Genomic DNA, 21,963 nt, shown 5'->3' with positions numbered 1-21,963 from the left:
TTCCAGCATGCACGATTGCCACATCCACTTAGACATATGCCCGACAATTCAAGAAACCCTATGTACTGTTCATGTAGAGTCTTGTGGAGGAATGCAGTTCCCAGCTTAGATCCATAGCCTCCACTGAGGTAATGGATCTGAGTGTTGCAAAATGAATGCTGGCTGGAATTTTGTACCCTCACCCGTGGCAGGTTTGATGAGATCCATTTAATCAGGTGGGAGGGTGGCGGGTAGAGACCTCCACCCCAAATAAGTTCAGAGCGGGAAGGCCGGAAGATGGCCTTGCTGCCAACTGAGGTCCTTCGGTGGGAATTAATGTTTGCATTAGGACTACTGCTACTGCCACAGGTATTCACCCAGTGTCAGATACGGGACTCACCATGCAGGCAACATGACAAGCAAACCCTGGCATGTTTGCTTCTGGGCACCTGGGTTTGGGGGTGTGGTTCGGGGAGGTCCCTTGAGGAATCTGGTATCAGGAAGGGTTGGGATTGCCACTGACAATACACCCTCATCACCTCCATTAATCTAGCCCACAGTAATTGGCCTTTCAGCCCTGAGCTAGGATAGGGATGGGATGGGATGGGCGGGGGAGGGGTGGTGTTCAGGATGAAACACAGCCAGGGCTCCTGGTCCTGACTGTGATCCAGTAATATCTACTGGAACAGTGGACACTGGCTGACAGCAAGTTAAGCTCTGATATTCCAAGGTAGGACAGCCTAATGGTACAGTTATGTCTCAAAATGAGGGTGGCCAGTTGCTTGTGGAACTGTACGAGTGGCGCTTTCAGGAAAGCATAGGAGAAAATTGTAAGGGGGATGAAATAAAACAAGCTTACTTTCTCGATTTGATGAGCTTTCAATGCCACTTTGTCAACAGCAAGATATCCAATCAGAAATCTTTTTGCATTTCCCAGCAAAAAATGCAGAAAACTAAGTTAGAAGGACATTCCTGTACAATTTCTAGCAGTTCACTAAGCAGATGAATTGGCAGACCTACAAGGAAGTCACCAGCCCATATTCTCCATGAAATAATGGTAGATGAGGTAAAGGAAAGCAAAATGAATAGGCTTTCAAATCATGGTCCCTGGACATTAGGAAATCTGTGAGGTAATTACACTTTTACACTTGTTGACTTGCTACCACACTGACTCTGTTACTTTACACCAATAAATTATACATTTTCCTGTACTGATATTACTGTTTTCTTTCATATAGCTTGCACTGTCCTTACAAAGTTAACCGAGTATGCCCTGGGCACAGACTCTCCAGCAGTGTATCCATATTTGTAATGAGGTCCTGTGCATGTGTATTTTTTTTATTCATCGGACATGGGCATCACTGGCTGGGCCAGTATTTATTGCCCATCCCTGAGGACATTTTAAGAGTCAACCACATTGTTGTGGATCTGGAGTCACAGGTAGGCCAGACCAGGTAAGGATGGCAGATTTCCTTTCCTAAAGAACAATAGTGAACCAGATGGGGTTTTTACGCCAATTGACAATGGTTTCATGGTTATCAGTAGACTTTTTTAATTGCAGATTTTTGTTGAATTCAAATCTCACCATCTGCCATGGTGGGATTTGAACCTGGGTCCTCAGAGCATTGCCCTGGATCTCTGGATTACTAGTCCAGTGACAATACCAGTATGCCACTGCCTCCCCAAGTGGTCCCTGCACAGAAATGTTCGAAAATCAATTCCTACAAGGGATAAAAAAAATTAAAAATGTAACACAAAAAAGGAAGAGATCAAATTACTAAGTTCGACATTATACTTATTCAGCTTTACATAGCAGACCAATGGATAAATAGGCATCTTCTTTCTTTGGATAACAAGCTGTTCTATCTGTTCAATAAACCATTGAGCATAGCAAGTGTGAAACAAAGATTCCAACCAATGAAGAAAGGGGGAGCAATCAATAGGCTAATTTATGGACCCCCACAGGCTGATCAAAGACAGAACCCATTGAGTACATCAGAATTTAACATAGTGCATCCCATTGTGTGCTTCTATAACCCATGTGCTGCAATGCAGAGAATTTTGTTTCTGTATTTTGCAGATCAAGAATAAATCAACACTCAAAGGTGTGGTATAGAAACATCAAATATATTGGACTTTCCATTAAAATAACAAAACTCAAGTGGAATCCCAGTTCTATGTTGAGTTAGTTCCTAACCAAAACAGTCTAGCTATTCACTCTGGTCCTGGGAGAGGGGGTAAAACAAAATGACAAGGGTTCCAAACTGATTTCTGGGATAAGGGGATTGTCCTATATGGAAAGATTGGGTAGAGTAGGCTTATAATCCCTCAAATTGAGAAGAATAAGAGGTGACCCCCCCTTGAAACATACAACATGCTTAAGGCACTTGACAGAGTAGATATTAGGAGAATGTTTCCCTTGTTTTGCAAGTCTAGAACCAGGGGTCACAGTCTCAGAATAAGGGGTTGCCTATTTATGACCAGTATAAGGAGAAATTTCTTCCTTCCAAGGGTTATGAATCAACTGAATTCTCTACCCCAGAGAGCTGTGGTTGCTCAATCATCGAGTATATTCAAGGATAGATTCCTGGATACAAAGGGAATGAAGGGATATGGGGATAGGGCAGGAGAGTGAAATTGAATGAACAGTTGACAAGGAGAGCCCCTCCATTGTTTCAAAATTGACTTTGGAGGCCAGATCTGGAAGTCTCACACCCAAACATTGCACCCACTATTTTTGCAGGGGCAAACAGAAGCTGGTTCTAAGTTGCATATCCGTGGTCCATGGAAGCAGCTGCCTATATAAAAGAGTAAATGTCTTCAGTCGTGTCAGATTTTTGTTAGCTTGGAGTGAAAAACACGATGTGTGCCGATTAAACCTGGTAGGAGCAAGTCCAAACTTTGATGAGTTGCCTGGATAGGCAGGGGACCCTTTTGGAGGATATGGCACTCTTTTAGATATGCTGGGTACACCTTTTGGAAAGGACAGGTGCCCTTTGGGAGAAATAAAGAGCCCCTTGGGATTTTCAAAAATAGACATGAATGTGCGTAATAAGTGCATAAACTCATTGGAGCTGTCAAGCCGAATGGAATTCTCATAAGGAACTGTCAAATTGTCAAGGCATTTAAAACTCCTGACCTTTAAATATTTGAAAAAAGACTGTCCACAATGTTTAAAAAATGATCAATGCTTACTATTTCACTCGGTTTACATAAGCCTGAAGGTTATCATTACTGGACAGGTGCTACTCGACTGATTTCACAACCTTCCATTCTCACAATGGGGTGCTTCTCAGTTCACATTTTGATTGACAGCTTTAAGTGGTTATAGATGTTTTGAAGTGGGACTATGAATTTCAATACTTATTTTTTATAAAGGGATTAAAGGAAGTTAAATATGATAAATGGGTTTTTAATCAATGAAAGTGGGAGTTTTTCAAATAGTGAATTATTCAATAGATATTGAATAACTTTATTTTATCTAATCTCAGCATGGGTGAGTCTGCCTGTGGAGGATACTGGTTGAGTTGGCTCAGTAAGTGTAAGGACAAAGGTGGTGGTTGGAGGAATGGACTGAGTTAGCATAGGGGCCATAAAGTGCCATAGGTTGATGGGTAGAGGAAGATAAGTTGGTATAGAGGATATGAGAGGCCATGGGTGTGGGAAGAGGCATGAGATAGCGTGGGAGGAGCAAGGAGTTTATGGGGGTGAGGGGGTGTGAGGGAGAGGAGGTGTGAGAGGTGAGGGTTGTTTTATGTTTTTCTTTCATTTTCATACCTCCCCAGACCGAAAATTCTACCTTCCAGAGCACTTTCTCGCGGGTTGGGTTTGTGCCTCTGAACAGGGAGCAAGAATTCAGGCCACACAGTCTACACGGAGGTTCACACATGAAGGCCATCTACTTGTACCAGATGGCAGCTTACACCTGAAAGCAACCTGTCAGCTTCAAGAAGGGAAGGGAGAATTGGCAGGGGGAATGGTGTAAAAAAAATGAAGTTTACTTAAAAATAGGAGAATGATGCTTAGGGTGAATGGCTTTTGTTAGATGAAAGCATTTTTTTTAAAAGTACAAACACTAAGATGGGAACATGGGAATAGTGGGCTATTGTAGTAATTTGCTGTCTGTATGTTGTGAATTGTTGCTATTAAAACCTCTTGTTCACAAAAAACAAGACCTTGGCAATCAGTTGGAGTTGAAAAGTTTAAGATGCAAAGTTGTTTCTCCTGATCGCTGTTAATCAGCTTCCTGAGTGGTTGGTAAGTCCATATTTTTCTTGCATAACTGTCAAGATTATAGGCAATCCTCCCCCATCCCCTCCACCGCCTAAAAGTGTAAGGCTGGGTGGCCAGCTCCTGTAGTCGGCAGCTGGGATGCATGACACGAGAGGCTAATGTAAAGGGTAAAATTAAAATTCATGAATCCCTTCACAATCATTTGTGTAACAAGATTAAGATGAGACAGCAGAAAATAGCTTGCATTATCAGCCTTCTTACAGTTCTCCAGCTGGTTATGCTTATTCTAAAACGGTATGGATAAGAGGATAACACGTAGCCTTAAGAAAAAAAATGCTCCTCCTGATTTGGAGAAGTACTGGTTTATTTGAATAGGCAATGACTATAGCAAGGGAAGAAATTTTTATAGGTGGCAAAAATTGTGGAAAGCAGATGGTGCGAAATCTGACCGGAATCTTCTGGTCCCGCCTGTGAAGGGAAGTTTGGCGGGTGGGGGAAACTTAATTTGGCAGGAGGCCAAAAATCAGTTCCCCCATGGCAGGATGAACTTTTGCAGTTAAGTTCTTAGTATTTTAAAGGCATGTCAAGCTTCCTGATGAACACTGTCGGGAAACCCTTTTGCATACATCTACATGTCATGCATGCTATTAAAAGGCCAGCTCACCAGAATTAAGTGGCCCCTCCAAATTAAGTTCTCCAACAGTGAGAAGTGGGAATATTCACATTTACAATTGTATGTAAATGGTGTGCACCTGGGGAGGTAGGCTTCAGGAATGTTGGACTTAGCAGGCTACAGGAGGGAGGGATATGACAAGACTGTGATCAGGTTGGAGAAGGGGGGAACTTGGTGGGTACAGGGGAGGGCAGAGGGTGCTTAACGCGCCGGCAAACCTCACATGCACCATGTTGAAACCGTCAAGATTGTTGCGCAGTTCGTAAAACCTCTCAAGCATTCAATATAGGAGGTCTTCTTTCAGATGGGAGAAGTTAATGCCATGTCATTTTTGACAAAACAAAGAGGTATCAGCAATGATGTAAATGCTTAATTCACTCATCAAAATAACCAAATGATGAGTGTCCCCACCCTCCCTCAATTCCCAATGACTTCAGTTTTGCTAGGGCTCCGCGATGCCACACTTGGCCAAATTCAACAGCAATCACACCCATCTCATAAGTTTAGCTCTTTTGTCCATCCTTGGACTAAGGCTGTACTGAGGTCAGGAGTTGTAAGTGTCAGCGAGCAAGTCATTGCTGAGTAAGTGCTGCTTGATAGCACTGTTAATGATCCTTTCCATCACTTCGCTGATGATTGAGAGTAGATGATGGGCCAGCAATTGGCTGGGTTGGATTTGTCCTGCTTTTTTGTGGACAAGACATGCCCTGGGTAGTTTTGCACATTACTAGGTAGATGCCACTGTTGTTGCTACATTGGAACATCTTGGCTAAGGCTGCAGTTAATTCTGTAGCTCAAGTCTTCAGTAATACTGCTGGAATGTTATCCCGGCCTATAGCTTTTGCAATATCCAGTGCCTTCAGCATCTCTCAATATCAACGTCTGGGACATTGTTAATAGGAGGCAAAGGGTGATGGTGGAGGGTTGCTTTTGTGATTAGAAATCTGTGGCCAGCAGTGTACCAGAGGGATTGGTGCTGTTATCTACATTAACGATTTGGATGCGAATGTAGAAGGTATAATTAGTAAGTTTGCAGATGACACAAGAATTAGTGATGTTGTTGATAGTGAGGAGGAGATAGTCTTAGGCTACAGACTGATACTGATCAGCTGGTAAATTGGGCAGAGCAATCGCAGATGGAATTTAATCCTGACATATCTGAGGTGATGTATTTTGGGACATCTAAAAAGGGTAGGCTATACACAATTAACAGTAGGTTCGTGGTAGTATTGAGGAATAAAGGGACCTAGGCATACAAGTCCATAGATCCCTGAAGGTGGCAGCAGAGGTAGATAGGGTAGCGACAAGGCATATTGAATGCTTACCAAGTGTGGCATCGAGGAGCTGGGGGATAGAATATAGGAGCAGGGAAATCTTGGTACAACTTTATAAAACATTGATTAGGCCACAGATGGAACGCTATGTGCAGTTCTGGTCCCCACACCATCAGAAGGATATGATTGCATTGGAGAGGGTGCAGAGGAGATTCATCAGAATGTTGCCTGGGATGGAAAGTTTCAGCTATGAGGAGAGACTAGATAGGCTGGGTTTGTTTTCCCTGGAGCAGAGGAGGCTGAGGGGGGATCTGATAAAGGTATACAAAATTATGAGAGGCATGGATAGGGTAGATCGTAAGGATCTTTTCCCCATGGCAGAGATATCCAAGACCAGAGGGCATAGGTTTAAGGTGAGGAGTAAGTGGTTTAGAGAGGATCTAAGGAAAATTTCTTTCACCCAGAGAAATATGGAACACACAGTCTCAGAGGGTGGTGGAGGCAGGTACTCACGCAGTATTTTAGACGCATCTGGACGAGCACTTAAATTGGCAACGCATAATAGAGTATGAACCAAGTGCTGGTAAATGGGATTATTATAGATTGATATTTGATGGTCAGCATAGACATGGTGGGCCGAAGGGCCTGTTTCTATGCTGTATGACTCTATGACTCCATGAGAGAGAGAGTCTGGAAATTGAAGTACCAAACTAGGAAATTAAGGACAATTAAAGTGCATTCTTAAGAGCTGTGGTGCATCTTAATTTGGTCTCAGTAGTAAAGAAACTCTCAAGATCCTGCAATGTATAGGAAAACTCTTGGATAGAATTAAAACAGAATGGGAAGTGGTCACTTGAGATTTTCAGGTTTAAATAATAAATATGAAGGTAGCAGCAATAACTTTGTTTATTCATTTTGGTCAGAAGTTAAAAAGGCAAAGTATTATCTAAATGGAAAGAAACTTCAGAGTGCTTCAGTGCAGAGGGATCTGGGTGTCCTGGTGCATGAATTGCGGAAAGCTATTATGCAGGTGAAGCAGGTTATACAGAAGGCAAATGGAAGTTTAGTATTTCTTGGTGAAGAAATAGAGTATCGAAGTGGGGAAGTGTTGCTGCAACTGGACAAGGTGTTGTGTGAGCTCGCATCTGGAGTATTTTGTACAATTTTGGTCCCCTTACTTAAGGAGGGATGTAATTGCATTGGAAGCAGTTCACAGGAGATTCACTAGATTGATTCCAGAGATGAGGGGTTTGTCTTTTGAAGAGAGATTAGGCATTTTAGGCCGATAGTCTCTAGAGTTTAGAAGAATGAGAGGAGACCTAATTGAGGTATGTAAGATGATGAAGTGGATTGACAGGGTAGACGTAGAGAGGATGCTTCCTCTTGTGGGGCAATCTAGAATGAGAGGTCATAGTTTCAGGATAAGAGTAGCAGATTTAAAACAGAGATTAGGAGAAATTATTACTCTCAAAGGGTTGTGAATCTGTGGAATTCACTACCCCAGAGTGTGGTGGATGCCGAACATGAGTAAATTTGAGGAGGTAGACATAATTTTAATTATTAATGGGTTGAAGGGTTATGGAGAATGGGCAGGAAAGTAGAGCTGAGGCCGAGATGAGATCAACCATGATTGAATTGAAAGGCAGAGCAGGCTCGAAAGCTGAATTACCTACTCGTACTCCTAGTTCTTATTCTTGTGCAATAAAATATTTTAATAAACGTGAAATTTGTGATGTCAAATCTTTCATGTTAATAACTGGGAGTTTGAATTTCTTCTTAAAAGTTAATGATCTCACTCAAATCATAATAGGGGGCACATGGGTTATATAATGGCTTAGGAACAACCCAAACAGAAGGAGGTGGCAACACAGCAGTAAGCCAGTCCTAGCAGCACCAATTAGTTGGGCTTGTAAAAGGATGCATGACTGAGATTGGCGCTTACCCAATGGCACACAGGTGGAACTAGTGAGCAGAGTCAATGGATCAAGTGGTATGGGCATGCTTGAGAAGTGGAGAGGGTTGTGAGCCTTCAGCGATAATAGAGTCATAAGAGGCAGAAGTTCACAAAGCCTTGTTCATGCAGCTGAACACATGCAAGGCCACAAGCAAAGCAACACCTCAACATGGGAAGATACTTGGAGATAGGATCGAACAGCAATGAGGAATAACATCCTCAGGTGCAGATGGCAAACCCTGATCATGAGAAGAATGAGGGCAGGAGAGCAAGTGATGCCATACCCTTAGCACTAACTGCAGTGCTGAAGTGGCTCTCTGTACATGTCAGAGAATCAGTGTTGCAGGAGACTTCACCTATCTGAGCAAATGCTTTCTGACATTTGTGCCCTGGTTCAAGAAGAGCCCAGACTTCGTAGCAGTACTCGCCATGTCCAAAGTCACAGTGATCTTGAACTTTGTCGCCACTGGCTCTTGCCAAAGATCCGCAATGGACCAGGGTGGCATCTTTTAAGCAGCAGCACGCCATTGTATCTCGCAGGTAACTGATGCCCTATTTTCAAGAACTGGGCGACACAAACAGATGGGCCTCACAGGCACTAGACGCAATGGAATTCACAGAGTAGAGGTTTCCCACTGCACCTGAGGCTTTGGTATTCTGTCAGGGGAGGTGTGCAGTCCATCCACTCTACCTATAGAATTCAATAATCCTTTCGTGGTCTCCTTTAGTTATTCTTAGCCCTTCACTGGCCACTTTTTCAGGCAAGGCCAGTCTGCTGCTTTCCATTTTTAAATTCTTTCATGGGAGGTGAGAATGGCCGAGAAGACCAGCTTTTACGGCACATCCCTGATTATCCTTGGGATGGTGGTGGTGAACCACCTTCTTGAACCGCTGCAGTTCATCAAGTGTAGTAGATACATGCACAGCGCTGCTGTGAGTGAAGGAAGTTTCAAGACTTTGATCCAGTGAGAGTGAAGGAACGGCAGTCATATTCCAGTTTAGGATGGTATGTGACTAGAGCGGGAACATGCTAGGATGATGTTCCCAAATGCCTGCAGCTTTTGTTCTTCTATATGGTAGAGGTTGTTAGTTTGGATAGTTTCTTGAAGGGTGAGTTGTCACAGTGGGTGGGATTTTCCGGCTGTACACACCACAAATTGGAAATTCCCACTCAAGGTCAACGGACCTTTAAATGGTCTGCCGAATTTTCTGTCCTGCCCATTACAATTCCCGCAGTGGGCGGGACCAGAAAATCTTGTACAGTGTTTATTGTAAGTGATACATGCTGCTTCACAGTGCACTGATGGTGGATGGAGTGAATCTTTATGGTGGTGGATGGACGACAGATCAAGCGGGCTGCTTTGTCCTGGATAGTGTCTAGTTTCTTGAGTGTTGCTATAGCTGTACTCATCCAGGCAAGTGGAGACAATTCCATCACACTCCTGATTGTGTCTTGTAGATAGTGGGCAGGTTTTGGAGAGTCAGGAGATTAACTTACTTGCTATTGAATTCCCGGCCTTTACATCTGTTTATGTCGCCACAGTAATTATTATTCCTGGTCCAGTTCAGTTTCTGGCCAGGCAACCCCCAGGAAATTGATGTTTTGAAGATGATAGAGAGAAAGTGGTTTTCATCTTTTAAACAGATACGACATGCAATATGTGTGCTCGAGGCTATTGAGCAGAAGAAAGAATCTCTGAAGGCCCAGGACCACTGCAATTAAGCTAAGCTTGTGTGTTAGCATTTAGTGCCAGCATGGCTGAATGAAAAATAAAAACATCTTTGTACAAGACCTAGGTTAACCCTCATTCAGAGTACTGTATCAAGTGGTATTGGTCCCTCACGTAATAGGGGTGATACAAAGGCCTTGAAAAAGATTCAGAGAAGAGCCACTGAATTAAATACCCTTTGTTAACACATTGCCTTAGAGAAAAATGTTTTTTCATTCTAGAAATGTGTAGAATTTGGTGAGATTTATTGGGGTCTTTAAAAGAACTGCATGAATAAAACTCAATCCACGTCATTATGCTATTGACGTTAGATAGGTAAGGGAAAGTAGAAGCACATATGCCTAAGGCATAGGGAATTGGTTAGGGTCGGGGTCAAATAGGAGTCACAAACCTGCAATGTGTGATAAATAGTCATTCAGCAGTGATTTTCCCTGAATTGGCCAATTACTGGATAGAGGACAGGTTTGCTACCCAATTAAAGGCGGTGAGTGGGCCTTTAAAGCTGGAGGGCCAATCGGAGGCCCTGCAGCTCACAAGAAGCAGCAGGCTACTATTTCAGGTGTGTGTATGTGAGAGAGCGAGAGAGAGAGAAAAGGACAGAGAGCATCATGTTGGAAGCCTCTCTCTGACAGTTTCAAAATTTTAAATTAAAGAATGCCCTCAGCAGCCAGGCCACTATTGTAGAGGGGTAAGTTTCAAACGGGTGGCCTGCACTGCAGTCTGAGCAGGCAGTCGGGGAAGAGCCTCAGACCCTTTCATAGAGCACTGAACGCCTCCCAGTTTGCTGCTGGAGGCAGTTGGTCAAAACCTAAAACTTTCCTGGGGCCCAAAGGCTGACGGGAAAATTTGATATTAGTGTGGGATAAGGGGTTTCACTCCAGGTGTGATTTTAGGAAGCTTTTATCAAAACAAACTTTATTTTAACAATACAGTTTAAATACAACAAATGAATTAGCCAAACGTTTACCAATTAAAATACTTAAACATGACAAGATACGATTCTTAACTGCTAACTTATCTCTATTAGTTCCAATTTAAGCAATATTCCTCATAGACATAAACTCTCCTTCAAAATCAGTCAGCAAACAACATAGGCTTACATGTTTTTACTTGTTGACAGTCCTAGAGCCTTTGAACCCCCCTGGAAAGAGATTACAGAGAGATGTCTGTCTTCTGACAGCTCCGAACAGCAGCATCCAGAGAGAGAGAGAAAAACACCTCTTTCTTCTTGCAGACGCAAGCAGAAACTGCCTGCTTTTCTCTGTAAGCTTAACTCCTCTCCATCACATGACTCTGCCTCTGTCAATCAATCTAATCAAAGCCTACTCTAAAACTCCAGGAGAAAACCCAAACATAAACAAAAATGCATTAGCTCAGATTAAAACAAACATCCTATTATCTCAAAGCAATCATTCCCCTGCATTCTCAGCATGTGGGGTGCCTGGTTTGCAGACAAATCAACACCAGGTAAGCAGAGCTGACTTTTAAACATAACCCTCACAAAAAATATTACGTAATACATTTCTTAAAGGCACAGAATTGTCACAATATGTCTACTAGAATACATTTGATTCCCTTTCATATTAGCTGCTAACATGAGTTTGCTCTCATACTCTCCCCTTTGCCACTCTAAATTCCCTTTCCACTTCCCTCTGATTTTTCCAGTGAGCCTAGATCTCACTTGTATTATCATCCATGTTATGCACCCTTTTTCTGCTTCATCTTACCCTTCATCTCTTTAGCCACCAAGGGAGCTCTGGTCTGGTTGCTTTACCTTTTTCCTTGAGGGAACGAACCATTTCCTCTTTAAAGGTCACCTGCTATTCAACTATATTTTTTGCCTTTTGATCTTTGATTCACATGTACCTGGGTCACAGCAGTTCTCAACCTGCGGGAATTGACTCTCCTATAATTTTGGATGTTTAACTCTAAGTTATTCTTTTGCCTTTTCATAACGAATTTAAATTTTATGATACAATGACCACTGTTTCCTAAACATTACCCTATCAGCACTTGACCCACCTCATTCCCTTTTGGGCTAGACATGTACTGATTAAGGAACTCTCCTGAACACACTTCAAAAATTCTTCCCACTCTCTGTGCTTCACAGTGTTATCCCAGTCTACACGGATAACTATCACTGTGACCTATAGAACCTGCATCTCTCTATGATTTTCCTACAATTTGCTCCTCTATATCCTTTCCACACAAACTAGTGGAATGACACCTCTACTGTTTGTTGTACGAGGAAGATGGAAGTGACAGCTCTCTTGAATTTAGGATATTCTATTGCACCGTTCTTTGGAAGCAGGAGTCAAGGATCCCAAGTTTGAACTACATGATAATAATTGTGCATAGAATTGCAAACTACATTAGATGTTCAGTCTGAATTTTGAACTTTAAACCACAAAAAAAGTCCTTCAGTCTCTGTGCTCCAGGGAAAGTAATTGTTCTTTTTTTTTGAGTTAACCTAATACTACCAAGATGAACATGATATTGTTCCACATGCGGTGCAGAGAGTCTATTAAAATGTCAGTTTGCTATGATTGTTTTTCCTTCCATACAAATGTTTTTCCTTTCATACAAAGTACTCTCATGTAGTCTATTGAGATCAACAGTACAATAAGATCTACATTAAACAATATCATTCAGCCCCGTGGAGTCTCTTTTCATGATAATAACGTAAAGTAAGCCTGGGCAGCAGTAGGGGAATTTGTCGAAGGTGCAGTTATCAAAAACATTTTAAAGTTGGGGAAAGACATAACAAGGTAGGGCAAGCTTAGGGAGAGTGATTAGAGTCTGCAGCAAGATGACGGAATGCAGTTTTGGAGTGGAAGGAGGAGAAAAATGCGGTTATGTCAAAGTTGGAAAGTGGCGGACACAGGCAGCCACACAGCTGGTTTCAGAGATAGAGTGGAGCAAAACCATGCAAGTATTTATAGACCAGGCATGAAAAAATTGAAGTCAATGTGCTGAGAGATCAGGACCAGCACCCATCAACTGAAGCCCAACTTTGTCTAAGACTTCAATAATGATCCCATAGAACGAAAAAGCTTTTGCTTAATATCTCCCTTATACTCCCGTAGAGAATACAAGAAATTGCTTAGCGACTAATAGGTGATCGCTCTCTGCCCCTTTTTATTTTACCGATATATGATCAGTAGGTGTCAGTCTTGGCTCAAACGTTGCACTCTCATCTCTGAAATGGAATACTGTGGGTTCAAACCCCACTCAAGGATTTTAGCACATAATCTAGGATGACACAGCAGCACAAACTGAGGGACCTTTGCATTGTGATAGGCAACATGATTTGGATGAGATGTTAAATTGAGGTCCACGAGCTCTAACAGGTTGATGTAGAAGATTCCAGAGTAATTTTTGAATAAGTGTCCTGTTAATTTAACCTTTAACCAAAATAATTTAAGTAAACATCCGGGCAATTATCTCTGTGGGACTTGCAGTGCACAAATTGGCTTTTCTGTTTGCTTACATTACAAGTGATTACCCTTGCAAATACTTCGATGCTCTGAAATTATTTGAGATGTCACGGAAGGTGCTATAAAAATACAAGTTTGTTCTTTTTTCGTCCTTTGAAACTTAGAATAGAAAGTAACGTTCAAATGGGTCATTCTACATGCTCTTCCTGATGACTACATTCTCACTGTATTGACATTAACTCTTCATCATTAGCGTGGCTGGCATAACACAACCTGGGGCCACTAGTAAGGGAAATAGGAAAAATCATGAAGCAGGCGATATACTTCCGAAGTTGGGATTAAGTCATATTGTTGAATCAGAGTAGGTTGATCATTGTTCATGATATAACTATATTGTACTTGGCCAGGGAATGCTTAACACTGAGTGACAAAAGATTTTTGAAGGGCCTCTCTTCCAAGTCTTTAAAACGGGAGCCATGGTTAATTTTATGAAAGAATACATTGAATTTAGACCATGTTCACAGAACAAAGGAAAAGGAGGCAACATCAAGCAAGACTAGAGATTAGAAACATGAATATCATAAAGTAATGGTTATGTGGAATAAAGTCAGAAATGAAAGCAGTTATGCCACTTAACAACTGCTAAATAAAATAAATAAAAACATTTAATGAAAGCTATGTCATGGATCAACATTGATGAACAAAAGCCCCATATTACAAATGGTTTGTCCACTATTGAAATCATACTATAGGATTCAATGAGTCAAGAGTTGCAATGAGAGATTGAAAAGTTACATTAATGTTCTTGAATTTTATTCATGGAGAGATTATACACAACTATTTGGTTTCAGTTATTAGTAGTACCTCCACGAACTGGGTAAAATGGCAGAGTGAGTCACAACAGCTCCCAGACACCTTCTAGGTCTGGATCATGAACATCAGGGGCAGAGCCCTGGCAGCAAAGTGTCTATCTGCCTATCAGCTTTCTCAGCCAATAAATGCGGGATGGTAAAGGAAAGATGGATGAGAGAAAATAAAATGGTTCAAAATTGGCATTGCACAATGCACAAATAAGCTTTTCTTATGCATCAGGGCTCAAAATGTTGTGATGGTAGTCTTTCATGCTGTAATACCACTAAGAAGATGATATATTATTAAACATTTGAATACATTTCAAGTAGTAAAAAAATTGGTTTTAAGTAAATTTGATAGCCCTACTCCTACTCTGTTGTCAGTTTCATGAATTCATCTATTAAGGCTACTCATACAACTTCAGATGAACGTGACAGTAATTCCTGAATAGTAAAAAAAATTATGTCCTTTTCTGCAAAACATTACAATATTATACACACAGTAGTCTATCACAGTAGACAAGAGCATGCAGGAGCAGCTAAAAAAGATTGGTGTTGATTGTGTAAATAGTCATAGGTCAAAGTGACTCCTTGGATTTTGTTTAATCCGAAAGTCTAGAATTAAATCTATTGACAGTTACCTGTCAATAACAATAGGGGTTATAAGCTCACTGACTGACAGAATACGTTACTCAAATAGAGGGTATTGTGCAAGAAGGCATAGCAGGAAATATCATACCAAATTAAGCGCTCTTGACCTAAATCTTGTAGCATCTGATACAGACATTTACCACAACAGCTGTGAAGTATAGTTGGAGCATTAATAGTCTGGATTGAAGACCTGCACAAAATCCCAAAATAGAGCCCAGTGATCAGGAGATCTTATAGCACATTATATACACCGGACATTGTTTCCTAGTAGTCAACTGCAGATTTCTTTCACTAAACCTTCAGTAAAATTTTGACATTGAGAAAATCTGGGAACAAGAATATCCTCTCACCAAGAAGGTGGGTTAAAATGACTCTTTAGAGAACATTAAAAAATATTCTTTCACAACATGTGGACACCCCTGGCTAGGCCAGCATTTGCTACTTATTTCTAACTACCCTTGAAAAAGTGATGATGAGCCTGCCTTCTTGAACTGCTGCAGTCCTTGTGGTGACCCAGTGACAATGAAGGAACAGCTATATAATTACAAGTCAGGCTGATGTGTGGCTTGGAGAGGAACTTCGAGGTGATGGTGTTCCCATGCATATGGTGCCATTGTCCTTCTAGATGGTACAAGTCACCGATTTGGAAGGTGTGGTTGAAGGAGCCTTGGCTAATTTGCTGCAGTGCATCCTATATCTGCCACTGCGTTGGTGGTGGAGGAAACAAATGTTTAAGATGGTGGATGCAGTGCCTGCCAATCAAGCAAGCTGAATTCTCCTGGATAGTGTTGATTTCTTGAGTGTGGAGAATATTCCATAATACTCCTGAATTGTGCTTTGTAGATAGTAGGACAGGCTTTGGGAGTTAGGTGGTGAGTTACTTGCTCGCAGAGTTCCCAGCCTCTGACCTGCTCCTGTATCCACACTATTATATGACTGGTCAAGTTCAGTTCCTGGTCAATGGTAACCCCTAGGTTGTTGATAATGGGAGTTCCAGCGATGGTAATGCCATGGGATGTCAAGGGGAGCTGGTTAAATTTTCTCTTGATAGGAGATGGTCATTGCCTGGCACATATATGGCATGAATGTTTTTTGCCACTTAGTAGCCCAAGACTGGATGATGTCTCCTGTCCGCCATTTGGACATGGACAGCTTCAATCTCTGAAGATTCACAAGCGTTACTAAACATAGTGAACATCTCCACTTCTGATCTTATGATGGAAGGAGAAGGTAATTGATGAAGCTGATGAAGATGGTTGGACCGAGGACACTACCCTGACACTATCCAGTGATATCCTGGGACATAGGTGATTGACCTCCACAGCCACAACCGTTGTGCCAGGCATAACTTTATCCAGTGGGGAGTTTCTCCCCTAATTCCCACTGACTCCAGTTTTGCTAGGGCTCCTGAAAACCGCACTCAGCCAAATCCTGCCAAATCCTGTCAAGGGCAGTCACTCTCTCCTCATCTCTAGAGTTTAGCTCTTTTATCCTTGTTTGGACCAAGGTTGTAATGAAGCCAGGAGCTGAGTGGCCCTGACGTGACTGAAATTGAGTGTCAGCGAGCAGGTTATTGTTATGCAAGGGCTACTTGATAACACTGTTGACAACTTCTATCACTTTGCTGATGATTGAGAGTAGACTGATGGGAGTGTAATTGGCCATGCTGGATTTGCACTGGTGGGACTGCACAGAACATAGCTGGGCAATTGCTCACATTGCCAGGTAGATGCCAATGTTGTAACTGTACTGGAACATCTTAGTTAGGGACACACCTAATTTTGGCAGTCTCACTGCTGAGTTGTTGTCTGGATTGAGAGCCTATGCAGTTTCCAGTGCCTTCAGCCGATTCTTGATATCACGTGGTGTAAATCAAACTGGCTGAAGATGTTGTGATGTTGGGGACCACAGGAGGAGGCTGAGATTGATCACCCACTTGGTACTTCTGGCTGAAGATGGCTGTAAATGCTTCAGTCTTGTCTATTGCACTGATGTTCTGGGCTTCCCCCATCATTGAGGATGGGATATTTGTGAAGTCTCCTCCTCCACTTAGTTTTTAATTGTCCACCACCATTTGTGACTGAATATGCACCATCCTTCGTGACTGATTGTGGCAGGAATAGAGAGCTTGGATCTGATTCTTCGGCTGTGGGATTGTTTAGTTTATCTATCACATGCTGCTTCTGCTCTTTGGCATTCAAGTAGTCCTGTAGTAGTTTCACCAGGTTGACACCTAATTTTTAGGTATTCCAGGCATTTCCTCCTGCACTCTTTATTGAACCAGGATTGATCCTCAGCTTCATGGTAATGGTAGAATGGGGGCTATGCCGGGCCATGAGGTTATAGATGGTGGTTGAATACACGTCTGCTGCTGCTGATGACCCGCAGCACCTCATGGATATCCAATTTGAGTTGCTAGGTCTGTTTGAAATCTATTCCATTTAACACAGTGATACTGCCACACAACCCAACAAAGGTATTCACAATGTGAAAGTGGGACTTCCTCTCCACAAGGACTGTGCATGGCCATTCCTATTAATTCTATTATGAACAGATGCATCTGCAATGGGTAGATTAGTGAGGGGGAGGATAAGTAGGCTTTTCCCTCTAATGGTTCCCTCATCACCTACATATACAATATACAAAACAAGAGGAGTCGGCACTTTGAGCCTGCTCCACCATTCAATAAGATCATGGTTGAATATTTTGTGTTTCGAATGCTAGATTTCTATCTTCCCCTGATAACCTCCGAGTCCCTTGACTAAAAAGAATCTATCTATCTCCATCTTAAAAATATGCAATGGCCCTGCCTCTACTGTTTTCTGAGTCAGACTGTTTCAGAGTTGCACAACCCTTGAGAAAAAAGAATTCTCCTCATTTCTGTCCTAAAATGGCGATCCCTAATTTTAAAACAGTGTCTCCTTGTTCTGGACTCATCCACAAGAGGAAGCATCCTTTCCATGATGATCTTTTCAAGACTATTCAAGATCTTACATACTTGAATCAAGTCACCCCTCATTCTTCTAAACTCCAGCGAAAACAAGCCCAGTCTGTCCAACCTTTCCTCATAAGACAGTCTGCTTATCCTAGGTATCAATCTGGTAAACTTCCTCCAAAGCATTTACATCCTTCCTTGAATAAGGAAGCCAAAACTGCACTCAGTATTCGAGATGTGATCTCAAAGTCAGGGAGCATACATGGAGAGAGAAATAGAGTTAATGTTTTAGGTCAATTATCTTTTATCAGAACGGGGAAAAGTTAGATAAGTGATAGGTTTTAAGCGAGTGAAAGGAAGGAGGGTGAAAAATTAACAAAAAGGAAGGTCCGAGAGAGGTGGAAGCCATGAAAGATGAAATGACAAAGGAGCTGCTGGTGCAGGGCCAATAGGATGGTAATGGGACAAGTAAAAAAAACAAAAGATGTGTCTAGGGGAGGCGTGAATTGAAAAATGCTGCTCATTATGCACTCTACTCTATACTTGGGAAACCAACACAGATTGGGTGAACTGCTTTGCAGAATATTTCCATTCAGTCTGCAAGTGTGACTCCGAGCTGCCAGTCGCCTGTCATTTTGATTCTATCCTTGTTCTCCCTCTGACCTCTCTGTCCTCAGCCTCCTGCAGTGCTTCAATGAAGCTCAATGCCAGCTCGAGGAACAGCACCTCACCTTTCTCTTCAGCAATTTACAACCTTCTGGACTCAGCACTTTATTCAAGAATTTCAGAGCATAATCTCTGCCCCATTTCATTTTCTTTCTCTTTGCAGGTTTCCGTTTTACTCGTTTTTCTCTGCCTTTCACTTTCAAACGGAGCTGTTCATCATATCTGCCATTCATACGTCCTCTAGACAAATCTTTTGTTTCTTTTCTTAATCCATTACAACCCTTTCTGGCCCTGCTCCATTGACTCATCATTCCACCCAATCGCAGACCTTCCCTTTCGTTCTTATTTCACGCTCTTCCTTTCACTTGCTTAAAACATACCACATTTCTAACTTCTCCAGTTCGGATGAAAGCTGAAATATTGGGCAGAATCTTCTGGCCGTTCACGCCGGCTGGATTTTCTGGTCCTGCTGCAGTGAAGAGAGATTTAGCTGAACACCAAAGTGGCCGGTAAGATCATGCCCAATAACTCGGTTTCTCTCACCACATATGCTGGTAAACCTGTTGAGTATATCCATCATTTTCCATTTTTATTTAAATGGACAATCCAGTTCACATCTGACATCTTTACAGCTACCATTACTGACATCAACTAATTCATCGCTTATCAGACAATGAAGCCGAGACCAGTATACTCAATGCTTCAGAGAGTTTTGAAGCCAGGAAGCTTGATCATTTTAGGGGATTTAAAATTAATCAACGCTAGATAGCGTCCTGTGATGATTTATCCAATGGCTTGTTGTACTGTTCATACAAGGATAGCTCCAACCTGTGATAGGCTAACTGACCTCAAGTGGTGGGAGGGGAAGCGCGGTTGACTCTAGTGTTTCTGAGGCGAGGATAATGTTTCTGAACATTATCCAAGGAACAATGCATATGTGCGTTTTAAATAGGGACAGAACAACTTGCATAGCCTCCCCGCACTCACCATCAAGACCCATCCATGACTAATGTCCACTTGGCAAGGTATTGGAGGGTATCCTGTATTCTATCGTTTGAAGTAGTGAACAGTTCCAGCTGAGGAAAGGATGACAAATGGGGAGAAGAAGCAAATGCAGGAATCCAAGCAGGAAATTTGTGATGCGTTGGCATTATGGTGGAAGTATTGCTGATGAAAATTGGAAGCATAATAATCTCTCTCTACTTAGTATATGGAACATATGATATATAAGATATATATTTAAGAAATGCAAATATCATACATACTTTGTTACAGATGCAGAACAATCTCAAGAACCTATGTGCTTCTGAACTGAAAGCTGAAACTCTTTAGCAACTTTCCTTGATCACAAAAAACTCAAGATGTCCTCAGGATATGTTTACTTCTAGCAAACAGACTTTTTGTCCATAAAGGACATGTTGGTTTAATACACAATGCCACTTTAACAGTGAAACAATTTGTTTTGTTGTATGATGCATTTGCCACTGTAATACAGCACATCATCTAAAATATTGTGAGGAGTACAATGGGAAATTGGTCCTGATGGAATGCATCCCAGGGTATGAAAAGAGATGGCGGGAGAAAAAGTAAATGCATTAGTGGTAATTTACCAAAATTCGCTGGACTCTGGGGTGGTTCCCGCAGATTGGAAAACAGCAAATGTGACGCCACTGTTTAAAAAAGGAGGTAGACAAAAGGCGGGTAACTATAGGCCGGTTAGCTTAACTTCTGTACTAGGGAAAATGCTTGAATCTATCATCAAGGAAGAAATAGCAGGACATCTGGATATAAATTGTCCCATTGGTAAGATGCAGCATGGGTTCATGAAGGGAAGGTCATGTTTGACTAATTTGGTGGAATTATTTGAGAACATTATATGTGCAGTGGACAATGGGGAACCTGTGGATGTGGTGTATCTGGATTTCCAGAAGGCATTTGACAAGGTGCCGCACCAAAGACTGCTACATAAGGTAAAGGTGCACGATGTTACAGGTAATGTATTAGCATGGATAGAGGATTGGTTAACTAACAGAAAGCAGAGTGGGGGTAAATGGGTGTTTTTCTGGTTGGCAATCAATGACTAGTGTGTGTCTCAGGGATCAGTGTTGGAACCGCAATTGTTTACGATTTACATAGATGATTTGGAGTTGGGGACCAAGTGTAGAGATCTGTGGATATGAACCCCAAGATCTCTCTGTTCCTCCACATTCCTCAGAACCCTGCCGTTGACCCTGTAATCCGCATTCAAATTTGTCCTACCAAAATGAATCACCTCGCACTTATCAGGGTTAAACTTCATCTGCCATTTTTCAGCCCAGCTCTGCATCCTATCAATGTCCCTTTGCAGCCTACAACAGCCTTCCACCTCATCCACTACTCCACCAATCTTGGTGTCATCAGCAAATTTACTGACCCACCCTTCAGCCCCCTCCTCCAAGTCATTGATAAAAATCACAAATAGCAGAGGACCCAATACTGATCCCTGTGGTACACCGCTGGTAACTGGTCTCCAGTCTGAAAATTTTCCATCTACCACCACCACCCTCTGTCTTCTATGAGATAGCCAGTTACTTATCCAATCAGCCAAATCTCTCTCTATCCCACACCTCCTTACTTTCTTCATGAGCCGACCATGGGGAACCTTATCAAACGCCTTACTAAAATCCATGTATACGACATCAACTGCTCTACCTTCATCTACACACCTAGTTACCTCCTCAAAAAATTCAATCAAATTTGTGAGGCAAGACTTACCCTTCATGAATCCATGTTGACTATCCCGGATTAAGCTGCATCTTTCCAAATGGTCATAAATCCTATCCCTCAGGGCCTTTTCCATTAACTTACCGACCACCAAAGTAAGACTAATTGGCCTATAATTACCAGGGTCATTCCTATTTCCTTTCTTGAACAGAGGAACAACATTCGCCACTCTCCAGTCCTCTGGCACTATCCCCGTGGACAGTGAGGATCCAAAGATCAAAGCCAAAGGCTCTGCAATCTCATCCCTTGCCTCCCAAAGAATCCTGGGATATATCCCATCTGGCCCAGGGGACTTATCAACCCTCAGATTTTTCAAAATTGCTAAAACATCTTCCCTCAGAACCTCCACCTCCTCCAGCCTATCAGCCTGTATCACACTCATCCTCAAAAACATGGCCCCTCTCTTTGGTGAACACTGAAGAAAATTATTCATTCATCGCCTCTCCTATCTCTTCTGACTCCATGCACAAGTTCCCACTACTGTCCTTGACCGGCCCTAACCTCACCCTGGTCATTCTTTTACTTCTCACATAAGAGTAAAGAGCCTTGGGGTTTTCCTTGATCCGACCCGCCAAGGACTTCTCATGCCCCCTCCTAGCTCTCCTAAGCCCTTTTTTTTAGCTCATTCCTTGCTACCTTGTAACCCTCAAGCGACCCAATTGAACCTTGTTTTCTCATCCTTACATACGCTTCCCTTTTCCTCTTGACAAGACATTCAACCTCTTTTGTGAACCATGGTTCCCTCACTCGTCCATTCCCTCCCTGCCTGACAGGGACATACCTATCAAGGACACACAGTATTTGTTCCTTGAACAAG

General features: G+C 42.2%; 1 protein-coding gene across 3 annotated transcripts in view; it reads right to left on the bottom strand.

Annotated features, from left to right (window-relative positions):
• camkmt (calmodulin-lysine N-methyltransferase) overlaps positions 1-21,963 on the bottom strand; it is a 341,266-nt gene that overhangs the window by 4,048 nt on the left and 315,255 nt on the right. The gene's annotated exons all lie outside the window — the stretch shown is intronic.

Source organism: Mustelus asterias, chromosome 15 (genome assembly GCF_964213995.1).
Source record: "Mustelus asterias chromosome 15, sMusAst1.hap1.1, whole genome shotgun sequence".
NCBI classification, from domain to species: Eukaryota; Metazoa; Chordata; class Chondrichthyes; order Carcharhiniformes; family Triakidae; genus Mustelus; species Mustelus asterias.
This window is presented reverse-complemented; position numbering and strand designations above follow the sequence as displayed.